This window comes from Triticum aestivum, chromosome 7B (assembly GCF_018294505.1).
Source record: "Triticum aestivum cultivar Chinese Spring chromosome 7B, IWGSC CS RefSeq v2.1, whole genome shotgun sequence".
NCBI classification, from domain to species: Eukaryota; Viridiplantae; Streptophyta; class Magnoliopsida; order Poales; family Poaceae; genus Triticum; species Triticum aestivum.
Window position 1 is genome coordinate 597,746,390 of NC_057813.1, and position 20,222 is coordinate 597,766,611.

General features: G+C 43.0%; 3 non-coding genes and 4 pseudogenes across 3 annotated transcripts; 4 read left to right on the forward strand and 3 right to left on the reverse strand.

Moving 5' to 3' along the window:
• Positions 1 to 2,607: 2,607 nt before the first annotated feature.
• LOC123163408 (uncharacterized) lies at positions 2,608 to 2,746 on the reverse strand (annotated as a pseudogene).
• Positions 2,747 to 5,942: 3,196 nt separating this feature from the next.
• LOC123163251 (U2 spliceosomal RNA) lies at positions 5,943 to 6,139 on the forward strand. Its single transcript, XR_006481813.1, has one exon. It is a non-coding gene; the product is annotated as a U2 spliceosomal RNA (small nuclear RNA).
• A 484-nt stretch (positions 6,140 to 6,623) lies between these two features.
• LOC123158231 (2-oxoglutarate-dependent dioxygenase 33-like) lies at positions 6,624 to 13,599 on the reverse strand (annotated as a pseudogene).
• LOC123163253 (U2 spliceosomal RNA) lies at positions 9,580 to 9,776 on the forward strand. The gene has a single exon (XR_006481815.1). It is a non-coding gene; the product is annotated as a U2 spliceosomal RNA (small nuclear RNA).
• On the forward strand, positions 11,406 to 11,602 carry LOC123163250 (U2 spliceosomal RNA). Its single transcript, XR_006481812.1, has one exon. It is a non-coding gene; the product is annotated as a U2 spliceosomal RNA (small nuclear RNA).
• A 2,019-nt stretch (positions 13,600 to 15,618) lies between the features above and the next one.
• On the forward strand, positions 15,619 to 15,741 carry LOC123163280 (uncharacterized; annotated as a pseudogene).
• Positions 15,742 to 17,422: 1,681 nt separating this feature from the next.
• LOC123158232 (2-oxoglutarate-dependent dioxygenase 33-like) lies at positions 17,423 to 20,222 on the reverse strand (annotated as a pseudogene).

Below are 20,222 nucleotides of genomic sequence, written 5' to 3' on the forward strand. Positions count from 1 at the left end.
TAAGTGCCATGTCTTATTTTTCTTTAAGGCTATGTACTCTTCATTCATCGCTTTCTTCCATTTCTCATCACCAAGTGCCTCTTCTAGAGTATGAGGTTCACCTGGTTCACGTGTAGAACAAAGCATGCCATATTTTGTTACACGTTTGTAATTAACAGGTTGTATTACTCCCTTTTGTAGTCGTGTGCGCCGAGGAGAGGTGCCCAGATTTTCAGCCACAGATGATCCTGCAGCTTGAACATGAGTTTCTGTAGGAGCCGATCCCGAGGAGGATCCGCGCACAGCAGCAGCAGTTTCTGTCCCGCTTGGATTTTCTGTGGCAAGTGGCAGCGACTGCCCATGTGCAGAAGCCGCAGAAGATCCCGCCGCAGCGATCGGCTCATCATTGCTGCGTGATGGCAAATCGGCCTCGGGTCCGACGCCGGTCGGATGCATGCACGGATCAGCGCTGGTCCCGCGCCAGCTTCGGGCCCCGCACCGGTCGGGCGAACCGGGTGGCGCCGCTTGTAACACACCGGTTGGCCGGTGAAGCGTGCGCCGCCCACGCTAATCACAGGCTGACAAGTGGTGGACGACGGTTGGTGCGGAGGTGACGACGCGCCGGATCCCGTGGGGCGTGCCTGGTTTGAGGCGGGCGTGCGCGCTGCTGGCGCCCCTGACGCGTCTGCCGCCGCTGATCCCGAGGCGGATCTGATATGTTGCAGGCGCATGTGAATTGATCCCGAGGGGGATTTGTCCCCAGATTCCGGGCACATAAAATATGGCGTCGATGAAGGTTTTTTTTCACCATTTTCTTCCCTGATTTCGCCATTTGCCTCGTTGTTTTCACCTGTAACACCACAAGGCTCATGCATATCATCAGTAAGAGGGTTAGTCAGTAGTTGATCATGACTGTTGTTTCCCCCTTGATCAACACCGGAGAGATGATGAGGCAAAAGAAGGATTTCTTGGCGAAGAAGAGAACCGGCGTTGGGATGAAGATCAGCAAAAGGAAATTTGGTTTCATCAAAGATAACATCGCGTGAGATATACACACGGCCAGTGGCAACGTCGAGGCACTTGACACCTTTATGTTGGGTGCTATAGCCTAGGAAAACACATTGTTTGGAGCGGAACATGAGCTTTCGAGTGTTATATGGGCGAAGATTGGGCCAACAGGCACACCCAAACACACGGAGAGACTTGTAGTCGGGTTTGACATGGAAGAGTCGTTCTAGTGGTGTTTCATTGTTAATGACACGACTAGGAAGCATGTTGATGATGTGAACTGCTGTGAGGAAAGCCTCATCCCAGAACTTGAGGAGCATAGATGCGCCAGCTAGGAGGGCTAAACCAACCTCAACTATGTGTCGGTGCTTGCGTTCAGCAGAGCCATTCTGTTGATGAGCGTGAGGGCATGACACATGATGTGATATGCCAAGGTTTTGGAAGAAGGAATTTAATTTTTCATATTCCCCTCCCCAGTCTGACTGGACAGCAATGATTTTACTATCAAATTTTCGTTCAACGAGAGCTTGAAAGTTTTGGAAGACTTGAAAAACATCGGATCTTTTCTTGAGAAGATAAATCCAAGAAAATTTGTTGTAGTCATCTATGAAGCTCACATAATAAGTGTGTCTACCAACAGAATAGGAGCAGGGCCCCAAACATCAGAGAAGATTAATTGCAAGGGTTTGGTAGAAACACTAGTAGATATGGGATAAGGCAATTGATGACTTTTTGCACGTTGACAAGAATCACAAATAGTTTCAAGATCACGCTCACCAACAAACGGGAGCTTATTTTTCCTAAGCAGTTTTTCAACTAAAGAGAAAGCAGCATGTCCTAATCTATCGTGCCACCTTGCTGATGAGAGTTTGGCGGCACCATAGGCTTGTTTATTTGATCTCCTACGCTCCGGAAGCAATGGGTAGAGCCCTCGAACGCATCTACCTCGATATAGCACTTTCTTCGTTGCCTGATCCTTGATCAAGAAAAAATAAGGATGAAACTCAAGGAAGACATGGTTGTCAATGGCAATTCTATGAACAGAAAGGAGATTCTTGTCGGCGCTAGGAACTAGCAAAATTTTCTTTAGATGAAGTTTACGACGAGGGGTACTAAACAATGACTGACCAACATGACTAATCCTCATACCTTCGCCGTTGGCAGTGTAGATGTGATCCTTGCCCCGGTATTTTTCTTTCATGGTGACCTTCTCGAGCTCGTTGGTGATGTGGTTGGTAGCCCCACTATCAACGTACCAGTTTGTGTCGATGCCGTAGGAGCCATCCGCAGCCGCAGCAACTTTGTCCTCGTCTTGGGAGGAGTCCTCGTCTTCATCATAGCGGTACCAGCAGTCCTTGGCTGTGTGCCCAAGCTTGCCACAGATCTGGAAGCGGGGCGCATCAGGACGGTACCGGCTGGAGGCGCCGCCACGGCGAGGCTTAGAGTGGATGGAGCGGCCGTTGCGAGAGTTGGAGGAGCCGCCAGTGTTGTTGTTTTCTCCTGACCGCCCCTTGTTGCGGGGAGATCCACGCGGGCGAGAGCCGCCACCACGACTGCGAGACGCGACATTGGCCGAAGACTTGAAGCCGCCGGAGGAGCCATTAAACTGCGCCATGCGCTGATCAAAGTTACTCAACATGGCAAAGAGCTCGTCGAGGGTGACGAGTGTGACGCGGGCGTCGAGTGCAGAGACAAGCGGCTGGTAGTCGACGTCGAGGCCATGGAGGATGTACGAGATCAACTCGTCGTCCTGGATTGGTTTTCCAGCGGCGGCGAGTTCATCGGCGAGGCCGCGCAGGGAGGCGAAGTAGGAGGCGACCGATTGGTTGCCCTTCTGCGCGTTGATGAGCGCAGTCCTGATGTTGTTGACGCGGCTGAGGGACTGAGACGAGAACATGCCCGCCACGGCCACCCAGAGTTCACGCGCCGTGGTGATCGCGGTGACCGCGACCAGCACCTCCTTGGACAGAGTACTCAGCAGATAGCCAAGCACTTGTTGATCCTCCCGGACCCAAATTGGGTGGAGAGGGTTGGGCACAGAGGACTCCTTACCGTCCTTGTCCTTGGTGACGTGGAGTCGGGCCGGCTCCGGCGTGGTGCCGTCGACGTAGCCGAAGACAACGGTGCCCCACAGGTGGGGTGTGACCTGCGTGCGCCACAGCACGTAGTTCGTGCGGTTGAGCTTCTCGGTGACCTGGCCATTGAGGCTAGGCTGAGCGGCGCCGGAGGATGAAGACATGGCTATGCACTAGATGCAATCGGGAGGCTAGATTGGAAGAGGAAGGCTCTGATTACCATGTGCGATGGCGGAAACGTCTTGCCCTATCCTGGGCGACGTGCTACGTGTTATATAGCAGGGGCGCAATAACCCTGAGGCGCATACATGAGTTGGTTACATGAGAAGATAAGAGAGAATCGGCATACAACTTGAGGAGAAAGAAAAGCAAGAGATAGACTTGGTTACAACCGAATAGATATCATATCCTAGCTAAACTACTTCCTGAACTATCTCTCTGAAGATCCTCTTCTGTCACGTATGCGCAACAATGCCATGTATGTTTAACATGTAACACAAAGAGCACTGAATAAACAAGACTGAAAACACTCATCTGATTGGAACCTCATTTGGTTTGCACTACTGAAGACTAACAAACCAAAATGGCTGAAGAGACACAAGGAGATCAAGAGTGTCTCCAAAAAATATAGATTACTAAACATAGCTGGTAGTTTCATCCAAAATCAGAACTGACAAATGGGTCCATTACGGTAGGGTACATAGCTTTTAGCTAGGGAAACAACATGGGAGAATAAAACAGGCAAGGTTCCTGACACCCGAAAAGACCATTTGAATCTCAGAGTTTAGGAGGATGACGATCATCTCGAGCTCATTGCCGACCTTGGTCTTGAATGATAACACATCCGTTCCAACCTCGAATCCTATCGTCATAAGAAACTTCTTCCATCCATGCTTGAAGAAGATCCGAACATCGGGTGTGGTGTCCTACTCGGTCCTGCTGAAGGTCTTTTAGCTCAGGCTCAAATGAGTGAATCAGCTACTCCCTCCATCCCGCAATATAAGAGCGTTCTTATATTATGGGATGGAGGGAGTACAAAACAAAAATAAACGAAACAACTACAAGACTGATGCAGAAATACTGATAAATTATATTAAACAAGACTGAAATTATAAAGAGTAAAGACTGATGACTAGAGCATGAATGAACCAAATAGATAAAATGGTACATGAATGAAAATGATCAAAAATATGAAAACTATATACAGGCTAACGAAATATTGAAACTCCTTTTTATGCTATAAAAATGCCTTCGTACGGAATGACTGAAAATTAAAGAGGAGTGAAAGGCTGAAGAAAAAACAGAAACCGAAGAAAAATGAAAAATGAATAAGAGAAACACTAATGACTGAAACAAAATTATAGAAAGGTATTGGAAACTGAGACAAAAAGAAGCACTTAATAAGGACTGATCCTTAAGTGTACTGAAGACTAATAATTGATGAACTGAATGAAAGAATAAAAGAAACATCCTCAGTTTTAGTATTTCTAGGTAGTTGGAAGCTATCAGCTAACCAAACAGAACTCTGACGAAACTGAAAAGTAAAACAGCAGCTGGTATGGTTTCAGTGCAAGTAAACAGCATCAAAGATTGCTACTACAGTGGGCACACTAATTCTCTAGCCATGAGTAGCAGTAGGTAAATCTTGGAAAAGCAATGGGAGATGAATATCTAGGAACTATCGGTCCGCTAAAACACATCTCTCACAAAACTGGGAACAATTGAACATGACACAAACGTGACGTTTTTAATAGTATGACCGATGAGTTGAACATAACTCATAACCAGTTTTTCTTTGTAAAACATAAGGGGGAAGACCAGCTGGGCAGAACAATTGAACATGACACACACAAGACGTTTTATTACATTCTACTCCCTCCGTTCCTAAATAATTGTCTTTCTAGAGATTTCAACAAATGACTACATACGGAGCAAAATGAGTGAATCTACACTCTAAAACATGTCTACATACATTCGTATGTTGTAGTCCATTTGAGATGGCTAGAAAGACAATTATTTAGGAACGGAGGGAGTATTATTGATGCAGTACAGCATTTTGTCTGCAGACTACTGACACTATTTATTTCCATATTTCAGTTGAAATATCACAACAACATAAAAATGACTATAAAAAAGTCTTTCCAGTTTTGTATAGTCTGCTCAGCGGTCCAAATTGCCATCACAAAGTTGAACGAATGATCACCACACAGAAGAATCCGGCGTCGCTGCAAGCGTCGTCCAGCAAACCCTCGTTGTCGGCCATGTGAGCGGGCTGATATCTGATCTCGCAAAGAGGAAAAGAGAACTCACTCTTCAGATAAACAAACAGTCTGCTTAGAGCGAGAAATCGCCGCAACACGATTGGTAGGGAGAAGAGAAATTTCCATGGATAAACATGTATGGATCAGCCGGATGTCCTCAAGGAGAACCACTTCTTCCGTGACACTCCAACATCCATTCTGCTGAGTTAAGAGATGGTGGAGAATCTCGGAATAATAACTCGTGAATTCAGAGAAGACTGCAGCAACATCCTGTATATTCTGAATAACTCATGAACGCACTGCAGGATTTCTCTTCCAGAAAGGACGGGGAATTGAGCCCGTGTGCACGCGGCTGTTTCCTCGAGCCGTGGCGTTCGCCGGCGCCGTGATCGCAAAACAGCAAGACTCGCGAGCAACTCGTTTTGCCAGGCGCGAATCAGGACGCTAATACAGGCCTCGGCAAAAAGGCCTTCTTTGTTTCGGCCCATGCAAGAGGCTGGCTTGATGGCATTGCACCGTCAGGCGTGAGCAGCACGTTTATTAGTACCACCTCGCTCGGCGGGGAGGGGACGGGAGGGCAGGAGGGTACAAATAGAGGGGCAAGGCAACGTTGCAAATCATACCTTTCTCGGCCTTTTGGCTAAGATCAAGTGTAGTATCTGTTCTTATCAGTTTAATATCTGATATGTGGGCCATGTGCCCACAATGATATTAAATTTATTTTTTATGGGGGAGAGACCACCACAATGGCTTGCCATTGGGTCTCTCAAGTGTCGCCTAGTGCGTTGCACTATTGCCTGGGCAGGCGCACCCCAACTAAATCAAGTTTAAATTTTAATTTGTTTTTCTCAAGTGCTTTGAAGTTCAGTCTTTGTTGGCTTTCAGTTTGTGAATAAGTTCATTTTTACCTACCAAATTGCTTGTAGGACGTGAGGTTGAGCCATTGGTAGGTTGTTCTTGAGATCCCTAGAGATGGAACTCAGTGTACACCCCAAAGGCTCGAACCGGCATAATCACCTTCTATAGAAAAACTGGTTTCTATAGCTTTTTCGTTGGAAAGAATATCTCTACATATGAGCATAACAAATAGAGTGATTGTTCATTGTGCCTGCAAAGTGGACGCTTGCCATGGCATTCTTTTGTAAGGTTGAAGCAGACATGTAGCTTCAAATTGCATCCCATGTACCCCCTTTGCCTGGCCACAACACACCGGGACAGTTTGTCCGACCAGAAAGGACACTGGTTTTGTCAGCGCTGTGGCCGGTCCCCAATGATTTTTCAGTACATGCTACAGAAACTGTTACATGACGAAGTTGGTGAGAACTTTCTGCACCAGGTGCTCCCCGTACACCACCTTCTCATACTTGGCAACGCCGCCCGTTTTCTCCCGGCAGAACTCCACAGGCTCCACCGCAGCATCAAAGTTCGACTGCATATACACATCATTTGGTCCAGAAGAAACACTGAGTATAAGCAACTCAATCGATACAGCCATACAGATCACAAATATGTTGCAGTCTTGCAGATACATACCTCGTAGAAGAAGGCGACAGATACACGGTAGCGAGGGGAGTTGTTGACGACTCTGTGGAGCGTGGGCTGGTATATCCCATTTGACCAAACCTAAAAACAAAGAAAATGATCTACAATTGATAAGGTTGCTACAAGAAAAGACCGAATTAGGCTGCCAAAACAGATAAAATTCAGTGAAGTTGCAAACAAGGAAACCTTCAGCATGTCTCCGATGTTGCAAATGAAGGTCCCGGGGACGGGCTTGGCGTATATCCACTCACCAGACTGGTTTCTGACCTGATGCCAAATTTACCCAAGAGTTTCAGCAGATCAATCTCTCTGCTTCATGACAGAGGAAACAGGGGGCAAATAAATGGATAATACAAGATATGTGTGCTAGTGAAGTAATAAGTACCTCAAGAGCGCAGATATCATCGTCCTGATTCACCAGTGTCAAAAAGCCTGCGGTTTAACAAAATGAGGAAAATTATTCCCCCAGGATTTTGGTTTAATTTTCTTAAAAATACCATGTGTTTTTCCTAAAAAAGCAAACATATTATTCTAGTATTGACTTAAAGAACACGATATAGTGATGCACAACCAAGAGAGGTATACTAACCATAATCTGTGTGAGCTCCACTGAATTGATCATAGGATGCATAGAGTACAGAAGAAAAGCAGTCAGATGTATCCACCCAAGTAAGCGAATATTTTTCAGGACATGCCACAAGACAACAATGTTTTTTTGGGGGGGGGAATCACAACAATGTTTTTTTGTGTGTGCTTACCATCCAATATCAGTGCGTTCCTCTTGTAGGATGTCAGCTGAGACTGGATAGCCAATCAACCTGAGAACCCAGAAAGCATCTCCCGCTGTTCCACCTTCGAAAGCAGCCAACGGCGCACCCAGTGCCAAGGCTACACCTTTCATGATCTTCCTTGAAAGATCTGAAATGAAAAATGGCATGATAAACACTTCTGGGGACGATGGATGAGCATAGCATAATTATCAAAGTGATTAAGATAAGTGGACCTCCTAGAAGGTTTATATAGTTTTCCAGCAGCACGTCAAAATTTGATGGATAATTTAGCCTGCATGGAGGATAAATTATTCAGTTCTTCAAAGCTTCTCAAGTTGTAAAGGAGCATTCTTTACATTGATAATATATTGACATAAATAAATATCGATAGGTGTATAATAATGTTACAGGATTTTCTGATGCAAAAAGAAAAAAGCAGGCAGTGAACCCGTTTCTCAAAAATGCGATAACGGCGCTCTAAGATATACTTTCAGAAGAAAGAACAGAAAAGGGATCCCTAAAGAAAAACAGAGAAGGAAGTTGAAAACATAACACAAATTAGACCCTTCCATTGGTTTAGCAAGATCACCATACCTGCCCGGTTCGATAGGCGAGTAGCACTGCAATTTTTGTTCTAGTCGTTAAGCTAAAAAATAGAGGAATTTAAACAAGCATGACAGGAAATTGAGGGACAAAGGTGAACTTACATCAATTGCTTCATGCATATCAGGTTTACCCTTGGTAACATTTTCTCCCACTCTGATACCCTCTGACGACAAACCATAAGGAAATTTCATTTCCATAAGTAGAAGACTTCTGAGGATCAAGCAATGATCTATCAATAAGGAAACAAGACAAGGTGGATTTCTTTTAGCAGTCACACCTATATCCTTTCCGAAGTCTCATTTTGATCTTCAGTTTTTCCTTTTTGGGGAGCTGAAAGAACTTGCGTGTGACATCCCTGACTTGCGTCATCAGTGACTCCGAACTTCCATGGCCTTTCTGTTAATAACGCACATACATGATTTACCTTAGTTCAACAAGTTTTTTAATTATCACTCAGCCGATGATTTAAGCAGCATTCAGAACCAGTTTTGTTCTTATAAATGAAGGTGAAAAAAACAGATGCACAGAACAACTGAAGATGACACACACATGACATTTTACACTCTACTAGTGATGACAGCACAACATTGTGACATGTAAATTAAAGATGCTATTTTATTTCCATTTTCAGTTCAGATGCCATAATAACGAGTATTTCCGGTTTATACAAATCTGCTTAGAGGTGCAAATTAATAAATTGAGTGAGCGATTACCACGTGGAGCAATCTGGCCTGACGACGTCCAGCAAACCTTTGCCGTCGTCATGGCAGGATCATCGATCCTCTCGACGAGCGGGCTGATATCAGATCATGCAAAGAGGAAAAGAGAACTCACTTTTCAGATAAACAAAAAGTGCATCAACTGTGTATCACCTGCTTAGAGCGAGAAATCGCTGCAACAATTGGTACGTAGAAGAGAAATTTCCATGGATGAACATGTATGGGTCAACCGGATGTCCTCAAGGAGAACAGCTTCCGTCACACTCCAACATCCAGTCTGCAGCAACCTATGTTCTGAATAACTCACGAACGCACTGCTGAATTTCTCTTTCAAAAAGGATGGGGAATTGAGCCTGGATTCCTCCCGTGACGGTCAGTAGTCCGACAGCATTCGCCAATTCTGATCGCATAACAGCAATCCAGGAGCAAATCAGGCCGGTTATATAGGCCTAGGCTGAAAGGCCTTTCTTGTTTAGGCCCACGCAAGAGGCTGGTTTGGTGGCATTGCACCGTGTGCGCTCCGCACCCAGGTCGTTAGTTTAGTACCACCTCGGTTAGCGAGGACAGGACGGGAGGGCGAGGAGGGTACAAATAGAGGGGCAGGGCTGCAGTTTAACTCATACCTTTCTTGGCCTTTTGGCTAAGATCAAGTGTAGTATCTGTTCTTATCAGTTTAATATCTGATATGTGGGCCATGTGCCCACAATGATATTAAATTTATTTTTTGTGGGGGAGGGGCCACCACAATGGCTTGCCATTGGGTCCCTCAGGTGTCGCCTAGTGCGTTGCATTACTGCCTGGGCAGGTACACCCCAACCAAATCAATTTGAATTTTATTTTCTTGAGAGTTGATGCCTGAAATTTTTTAAAACAGAGAAGGGAAGTTGGAAAAATACCAAAATAAGATCCTTAAATTGGTTTATTATAAACTACTCCCTCCGTCCCATAATATAAGAGCGTTTTTGATACTACACTAGCGTAAAAACACTCTTATATTATGGGGACGTAGGGAGTAAAAGATATGTATCTGCCCGGTTTAATAAGTGTGTAGCACTGCAATTTATGTTCTCATGGTTTAGTCAGAAAACTACTTAAACAAGCATGACAAGAAAGCTACTTAAACAAGCATGACAAGAAAATTCAAGACAGGTGAATCAATTGCTTCATGCATATCAGGTTTACCCTTGGTAACATTTTCTCCGACTCTCTGGTGCCCTCTGACAACAAACCAAAAGTTTATGCAATCTCACCAATAACCACTCTTGAGGTGTCATTTTGATCTTCAGTTTTTCCTCGTGAGGGAGCACGTGACATCCCTGACTTCCGTCATTAGCGACTCCGCAATTCCATGATCATTCTGTTAATAACGCACATACATCATTTACCTTAGTTGGTGTATACACCAGGACATTCTTAATAGTATGACCGGTGAGTTGAACATAACTCATAACCAGTTTTTGTTTGTAAAACATAAGGGGGGAGACCAGCTGCGCAGAACAATTGAACATGACACACACATGGCGTTTTATTACATTCTATTATTGATACAGTACAACATTTTTGTCTGCAAACTACTGATACTATTTATTTCCATTTTCAGTTGAAATATAACAACAGCATAAAAAATGAGTATAAAAAAGTCTTTCCAGTTTTGTATAGTCTGCTTAGCGGTCCAAATTGCCATCACAAAAATTTGAACGAGTGATCACCACACACAAGAATCCGGCGTCGCTGCAAGCGTCGTCCAACAAACCCTTGTCGTCGGCCATGGAAGGATCATCAATCTTCTCGACGAGCAGGCTGATATCTGATCATGCAAAGAGGAAAAGAGAACTCAATTTTCAGATAAACAAACAGTGTATCAACCATATCACTTGCTTAGAGCGAGAAATCGCCTTAGCACGACTGGTACGGAAAAGAGAAATTTCCAAAGATCCAGCTGCATGTCCTCAAGGAGAACTACTTGTTCCATCACACTCCAACATCCAGTTTGCTGAGTTCAGAGAGGGTGGGGAATCTCTGAACAATAACTCGTGAATTCAGAGAAGACTGCAGCAACATATATTCTGAATAACTCATGAACGCACCGCTGAATTTCTCTTTCAGAAAGGATCGGGAATTGAGCCCGGACTCCGCCTATGACTGTTAGCGGTACATACGTAGCTCCGCCCGTGTGCACAGGGCTGGTTGTGGCGTGGCGTTCGCCAGCAAGACGCGCGCGAGCAACTCGTTTTGCCAGGCGCGAATCAGGCCGGTAATACAGGCCTTGCCAAAAAGGCCCATCCTTGTTTGAGGTCCACGCAAGAAGCTGGCATTACACCGTCCGCACTACGCACCGCAGGCGCGAGGGGCGAGCAACTCGTTTGATAGTACCACCTCGCTCGGCGAGGAGTGGACGGGAGGGCAGGAGGGTACAAATAAAGGGGCAGGGCAACGTTGCAACTCATACCTTTCTCGGCCTTTTGGCTAAGATCAAGTGTAGTATCTGTTCTTATCAGTTTAATATCTGATATGTGGGCCATGTGCCCACAATGATATTAAATTTATTTTTTGTGGGGGAGGGACCACCACAATGGCTTGCCATTGGGTCCCTCAGGTGTCGCCCAGTGCGTTGCACTATTGCCTGGGCAGGCGCACCCCAACCAAATAAAGTTAAAAATTTCTTTTCTTGAGCTGAGATGCTTGGTAGTTATCAGTGTTTCAGGTGAAGCATTCGGTTGCCAAAAAGTTGACAATTTGTTCCTACGAAAACTGTTTGCAGGTTAGGAACAACAAAACTGTATGTGTTTCTTCTTCTGCTGCTGTTAGATTTAGAGAGCACTGACGAAAGATGAATGGCAGTCCAGGAAGATGCATTAACCGAAGCACGTTGACTTAATTTACTTGCATTCATGGAGAAATGTATGTTCATGTTGAATGTGGTGGTTGGTCTGCACTAGGCAGCAAGATGGCCACCCACCGGTACGTAGCTGTACTGCGGCCAAAGCCCATCTGTCGGTCCCCAACAAAAAAAATGGAACTGGATGTCTCTAAGATATACCTTCAGAACAAAGAACAGAGAAGAGATCCGTAAAGGAAAACAGAGAAGGAAAGTTGAAAACAGACCACAAATTAGATCCTTCCATTGGTTTAGCAAGATCTCCATATCTGCCTGGTTCGATCAAGATCTCCAATTTTTGTTTACGGTTTAGGTAAAAAAAAAAGAGAACAGTTTAAACAAGCATAACAAGAAATTCAGGGACAGGTGAGCTCACATCAATTGCTTCATGCATGTCAGGTTTACCCTTGGTCACATGTTCTCCCACTCTCTGATACCCTCTGAAAACGAACCATAAGAAAGTTCATTTCCATAAGTAGAAGCCTTCCAAGGACCAAACAACAAGCTGCAGATAAAGAAAACAAGGCAAGGTGAAATCTTTTATGCAATCACACCTATAACCACTCTGCGATTTTCATTTTGATCTTCAGTTTTCCCTCGTGAGGGAGCTGCAAGAACTTGCATGTGACATCCCTGACTTCCGTCATTAGCGACCCTGCAATCCCATGGCCTTTCTGTTAATAATACACAGGCATCATTTGCCATGGTTAATTAGCTCATTGTTAATTAGCACTCAAACGATGATTCAAACAGCATTCAAAACCAGTTTCTGTTCATGAAACAGAAGGGGAAAGTCCAGTTGCACGGAACAATGGAACATGCACACATAACATTTTTATACATCCTACTGTTGATGACAGCACAACATTTTGTCTGTAAACTGCTGGTGGTATTTATTTCCATTTTCAGCTGAAATGCCACGACGACATAAAAGTGAGTGCAACAAACAAGCCTTTTTCCAGTTTTCTGCTTAGAGGCCCAAATTCATAAGTTGAATGAGCGATTACCACATAGAAGACCCCGGCCTCCCTACAAGCGTCGTCCAGCATCCGGACGACGTCCAACAAGGCCTTGTCGTCAGCCATGGCAGGATAATCGATCTTCTCGATGAGCGGGCTAATATCTGATCATGCAAAGAGTAAAATAGAACTCCTTTTCAGATAAGCAGACAGTGCCTAGAGCGAGAAATCTCCGTAACACAATTGGTATAAAAAACAGAAATTTCCATGGATAAACATGTATGGATCAGCCGGATGTCCTCATGGAGAACCACTTCTTCCGTGACACTCCAACATCCAGTCTGCCGAGTTCGGAGAGGGTGGAGAATCTCTGGATAATAACTCGTGAATTCAGAGAAAAGACTGCAGCAACCTATGTTCTGAATAACTCATGAACGCACTGCAGAATTTCTCTTTCAGAAAGGACGAGGAATTGCACGGAGTCAGCCCGTGACTGTCAGCAGTACGTACATACGTATATTTTGGATGGAGCAGTCCGACGACAGCGCTCCGTCGCGGCTGGTTGTCCGCAGGCTGCCCTTCCGTGGCCTTTGCCAACTCTGATCGCAAAACAGCAATCCAGGCGCTAATCAGGCCGGTAACACAGGCCTCGGCAGAAAGGCCTTCTTTGTTTGGGGCCCACGCAACAGGCTGGTTTGGTGGCATTGCAACGTCCGCGCGGCAAACCCTATTTGGGCAAACCCTATTCGGCGCCTTTAGCGCCCGTTATAGGTGTTTTTCCAAACGGGCGCATACCCCTCATCCTCGCTGGGCCGGCCCATCTATCCTTCTCGTATCTACATTTCAAAACGCAAAAAACGCGAGGCTCTGGTGTATCGAACCGGCGACGTCCTCGCTAGGAGTACTAGCTGTCAACCACCACGCCAATAAACTTCACGTGCTTAGGTACCTCTCCTAGTTCTTTTCTTCTTTCGAATTTCCCTTTTTTCTTTTTCTTTTTCTTTTTTTCTTCTTCCTGGTTCAATGAACTTTTTCAAAATTCGTAATTTTTTTTTCCAAAATCGATGAACACTTTTCCAAAATGGATGAACTTTTTTTTACAAATTCGATGAACTTTTTTTCAAATTTGATGAACTTTTCTCAAATTTGATGAACTTTTTCTTAAAATTTGATGAACTTTTCTTCAAATTTTATGATCCTTTTTCAAAATTTGTGAACTTTTTCGAAAATTGGTGAACTTTTTTTTAAACTAGATGAACTTTTTTTCAAAAGCATTGAACTTTTTTCAAAATTTTCATTAACTGTTTGCAAAATCGATGAACTTTTTTAAAGTTTGTGAACTTTTCCTCAAAAATGATGAACGTTTTCAAATCCACGATGTTCTAAAAATAATTCAGAAGTCAAAGCTATATAATAGACGCCGCCATGCTTGTTCTTATAGAGTTGGCGCTATTAGTAGAACCAATATGCAGTTGCTCTGGTGGTTGGTGGAGGTCGGCCAATGAACCAACCACCCGAGTTCGAATTCTGGATAACACACTGTTTTTGCGGGTTTCTTTTGGTATTAAAGGTGGTGCGCTCAGCTTTCATGGGCCGGCCCAACAGGGCGCGGCAGTGTGCGCCCCGAAACTGTTTTTGCGGGTTTCTTTTGGTATTAAAGGTGGTGCGCTCAGCTTTCATGGGCCGGCCCAACAGGGCGCGGCAGTGTGCGCCCCGAAACTGTTTGGGCGCAACAGGCGCCGAACAGGAGCTCTCCCCTATTTCCCTCAAAAAAAAAAGCAGCTCTCCCCTATTTGGCGTCTTTAGCGCCCGTTATAGGCGTTTTCCCAAACGGGCGCATACCCCTCCTCCTCGCTGGGCCGGCCCATCTATCTTCGTCTTATCTGTTTTTCAAAACGCAAAAATTCGACGCTGTGGCGAATCGAACATAAGATGTCCCGGCTAGGAGTACACCCGTCAACCACCACGCAACTAAACTTCATGTGATTAGGTACCTCTTCTCTTCGTTTCTTCTTTCGACTTTTCCTTTTTCAGTTTTTTCTTTTTCCTTTTTTTCTCTTTCTTTTCTTTTTATTCTTCTTCCTGGTTCGATGAACTTTTTCAAAATTTGTGATTTTTGTTCCAAAATTGATGAACAGTTTCTTAAAACTGATGAACTTTTTCAATTTTGATGAACTTTTTCACATTCGATGAACTTCTCTGAAATTCGTTGAACTTTAAAAAAAATGAAGAACTTTTCCTCAAATTTTTGAACTATTTTCAAAATCGATGAACTTTTTTAAAACTACATGAACTATTTTCAAAATGGATGAACTTTTTCATAAAAGATCGTTAACTTGTTTCAATATCGTTGAACTTTTTTAAAGTTTGTGAACTTTTCTTAAAGAATCTTGAACCTTTTCAAAATCATGACTTTCTCAAAATAATTCAAAAATCTAAGCTATATAATAGACACGGCTGCACTTGTTCTTGTACAATTGGCACTACTACAAGTCACAAATGAATGGTTGTTGTGGTAGTTAGTTAATGTTTGCCGATGACGCAACCACCTGAGTTCGAATCCAGGAGAGAACACATCTTTTTGCGGGTTTTTTTAGGTTAAAAGTTCGCTATGAGCCTTCGTGGGCCGGCCCAACAGGGCGCGGCAGTGTGCGCCAGGAAACAGTTCGGGCGCAGCAGGCGCCGAACAGGAGCTCTCCGTCCGCGCTCCGCACCGCAGGCGTGAGGGGCGAGCAACTCGTTTAGTGCCATCTCGCTAGACGAGGAGGAGACGGGAGGCCGAGCAGGCTACAAATAGAGGGGCACGACAGCAGTTCAACTCATACTTTTCTCGGCCTTTTGGTTAAGATCAAATGTAGTATCTGTTCTTATCAGTTTAATATTTGACTAGCAAATATGCATGTGCGTTGTAATGGGAGACAAAAAAAATTATGGCTAACCAAATAAGTATGATTCAATATCCTGATATACGAGCGTATTCTATTTTAACACAGTGGTTGTTGCCATTTATTTTTTTCTCACCCTAGCCAATGATGGCCGCGATGTCCAGTGATCACAATGCATTTAACACGGTAAACCCAAAGGCTATGAGTTTGCCAGTGCATGCCCCACTTGGCATTATATTGCACAAGAGAACGTTTAAAACTTTAAAAACAAACTCATTGACGATGAACTACTCCCAACGCCAAAGACATATAAAGACTTTCGAAAAACTAATCAAATCCTAGATATAAAATACTTTTGACCAGTGAACAGTTTTTCGAATCGAGAAACATTTTTTTTAATTTTTGATTTTCTAAAAAAAATCATGAACATTAGTTTTGTTTACAAGTTTTTTAAAATGTATGAACCGGTTTCGAATTCATTAACAGTCTTTGAATCAACAAATATTTTTTGAATCGATGAACTTTTTTAAATTGGGGAACAAATTTTAAAAACAAATATTTATTTTTATTTTTGTGAACATTTTCTAAAATGCCATGGACATTTTTTTTTCATATTCCCGAATATGTTTTGAATACAGGATCACTTTTTCAAAATCATGAACATGATTTTATTCTCCGACCATTTTTTCCAAATTGTGATTTATTTATATTTTGCAAACAGTTTTGCAAAACCACCAACATTTTTTGAATCTGCAAAAAGTTGATGATTTTCTAAATATGCTTGAATTCACATATATTTTATGGTTTCTCAATATTTTTTTGAAGACTCGCAACTTTTAGAATATTAAAATTCCGAATTAATTTAAAGAAGAAAGAAGAAAGAAAACAGAATGAGAAAAGAAAGACACAAATGTAAAATAAAAAAACAGGGGAGTGAAGCCTCACACATGGGACGGCCATGAACGCATACATGGGTAGGACATGCACGAGAAAAGAAAGATAAAAATTGTGGAAGCTGGGGATCAAACCCTGGCCTCGTCGCTAGAGGAGCGATCGGCCAACCATTCTGCTGATCCTAGTTCCATTTCTTTTACTCGTCGCGCCTCTATAAAACACGAAGGAGGCAGTGATTTTTGGTCCGAAAAATTGAATGTTTTTCCACTTACGAGTGCCTTTGGTGGGCAATTTTTATCAACTTAAAAGGTAATTTTAGTGACGGGCGACCAGAAGTGATAGCCGCTTTATTAGTAGGTAAAGATATGTGGGTCATATGCCTACAATAATAATAAATTTATTTTTTATGGGGAGGGACCGTAACAATGGCTTGCCATTGGGTTCCTTGACTATCGCCCAATGCGTTGCACTAATGCTTGCGCAGGCGCACCCCAACCAAAGCAAGTTTAAATTTTGATTTGTTCTGCTGAAGTGCTTTGAAGTCCAGTCTTTGTTCGCATTTAGTTTGTGAATGGGATGCTCGAACTGGCATAATCACCTTCTATAGAAAAACTGGTGGGGTTTCTAGCTTCTTTTCATTAAAAATAAATCTCTACATATGAGCATAACAAATAGAGTGACTGTTCATTGTGCCTGCAAAGTGAACGCCTGTCATGGCATTCCTTTGCCTGGTCACAACACACCGGGACAGTTTGTCCGACCAGAAAGGACACTGGTTCGTAACAATGTTCGTAACAATGTTTTATTGCCGGTCCCCAACGTTTTTAGTACATGCCACAGAAACTGTTACATGACGAAGCTGGTGAGAACTTTCTGCACCAGGTGCTCCCCGTACACCACCTTCTCATACTTGGCAAAGCCGCCCGTTTTCTCCCGGCAGAACTCCACAGGCTCCACCGCAGCATCAAAGTTCGACTACATATACACATCATTTGGTCCAGAAAAAACATCAAGTATAAACAACTCAATCGATACAACCATACATATCATAAATATGTTCGTCCGCGAGACTGCTGCAGAGATATATACCTCATAGAAGAACGCGACGGATACACGGTAGCGAGGGGAGTTGTTAATGACTTTGTGGAGTGTGGGTTGTTAGGGCATCTCCAATAGCTTGTCTATATGGATGTCTATACTCGTTTTTCACGACGTGAGCCCCAAACAGGCGTCCAACAGCTTGTCTATATGGTCGTCCAAATATACACATCCTCTAAATCGATCTCGATAATGTCCACGCCTGGACAATGTGAAGGCGTTGTCTAAACTCAGCTGTAGTAATGATTTCTTCCTCTCCCTAGCAACGGCCCACCTGTCATGGTCCCTGTATATAGACATTCTGATGCAAAACTGGATGTGTATATGAGGGAATCTTTTTAGACCATTGTCTATATGAATATATAGACATCCAAATATACACATGCTATTGGAGATGCTCTTATATCCCATTCGACCAAACCTAAAAACAAACAAGGTGATTTACAATTAATAGGGTTGCTAAGAGAAAAGAATAAATAAGGTTGCCAAAATAGATAAAATGCCAGTGAGGTTGCAAATAAGGGAACCTTCAACATGTCTCCGGTGTTGCACACGAAGGTTCCAGGGACTGGCTTGCGTATATCCACTCACCAGACTGGTTTCTGACCTGATACCAAATTACCAAAGAGTTTCAGCAGAGGAAGCAGAGGGCATAAATGGATAATACTCCCTCCGTTCCCAAATACTTGTCTTTCTAAGCATTTTAAATGGACTCAACATACGGATGTATGTAGACATATTTTAAAGTGTAGATTCACTCATTTTGCGCTGTATGTAGTCACTTGTTGAAATCTCTAGAAAGACAAGTATTTAGAAACGGAGGGAGTACAAGATATGTGTGCTAGTGAAGCAATAAGTAGTTAAGTACCTCAAGAGCACATATATCATCGTCATGATTCACCAGTGTCAGAAGGCCTGCAGTTTAACAGAATGAGGAAAAAACATTTCCAGGTTTTTTGGTATAATTTTCGTAAAGAACACTATATATGGTTTTCTCACGAAATAATATAGTTTTCCTAAGAAGCAAGAAGATTCTACTACTCCCTCCGATCCATTTAATTATACTGTTGCTGATTTAGTACAATGTATACTACTCTCTCAGTCCCAAAATTCTTGTCTTAGATTTATCTAGATACGGATGTATCTAACACTAAAATGTGAATAGATACATTTGTATGTAGATAAATCTAAGACAAAAATTTTAGGACGGAGGGAGTAGTATATATTGTATTGACTTTCCAAGAACACAAGACAGTTTTGCACAAGCAAGAAAAGTGTACTAACCATAATCTGTGTGAGCTCCACCGAATGGATCATAAGGATGCATGGAGTACAGAAGAAAAGCAGTCAGATATATCCACCCAAGTTAGCATAATTTTCCGCAAGATACGCGAGAAGATGACAATGTTTTTGTGTGTGTGCGTACGTGCGCTTACCACCCAATATCAGGAAACTGGGTTTTCAACTACCGAGTGTAGGAACACCCTCTACGAACAGTATATTCGAAAAAATAGAAAACAAAATAAAAATTCTGAAACTTTGCGACATAAGATATGCTCAAACTTTGTAGGTGCCTGCAAGTTTTCATGCAGAGAAAACATCCGAGGAGCTATAAACAAGGGGAAAAAATCAGTGCTCAAAATTGTGAGCACTTTTAGCACTGAAATCAGAAACTCATGTGTACATATTTCTCTACTTGATATTTTGTTATGAAATTTTGCAAAAACCTAAAACGTTTGATCATCTTCGATGTCGCAAAGTTTCAGATTTTTTGAATTTTTTTATTTTTTTTTAATTTTTTACTGTTCATAGAGGGTGTCCCTACAACCGGGAGCTATCACACATTTCTCCAATATTTAATGTGCTGCTCTTTCTGGATAGCCAATCAACCCGAGAACCTAGAAAGGATCCTGCCGTTCCGCCATCAAAAGCATCCAACGCGCACCCAGTGCCAAGGCTATACCTCTCATTATCTTCCTTGAAAGATCTGAAATGAAAAATGGCATGATAAACACTTCTGGGGACGATCGATGAGCATAACATAATTATCAAAGTGATTCAGATAAGTGGACCTCGTAGAAGGCTTATATAGTTTCCCAGCAGTGCGTCAAAATTTGATGGATAATCTCGCCTACATGGAGGACAAACTATTCAGTTCTTTTTTTTGTAGGTAACTATTCAGTTCTTCAAAGCATATTAAGTTGTAAAGGAGCATTCTTTACATTGTTTAAAACAAGCGTGACAAGAAATTCAGAGACAAATGTAAACTTACATCAATTGCTTCGTGCATATCAGGTTTACCCTTGGTAACATTTTCTCCCACTCTCTGATATCCTCTGACCATAGACCATAAGAAAGTTCATTTACATATGTAGAGGTTTTCCAAGGACCAAACAACAAGCTAAAAGAAAAGTTAAGTTTTTATTTAGATAACACACCTATAACCACTCCGAGGAGTCATTTTGATCTTCAGTTTCTCCTCGTGAGGGAACTGAAAGAACTTGCGTGTGACGTCCCTGACTTCCATAATTAGCGAATCCGAAATCCC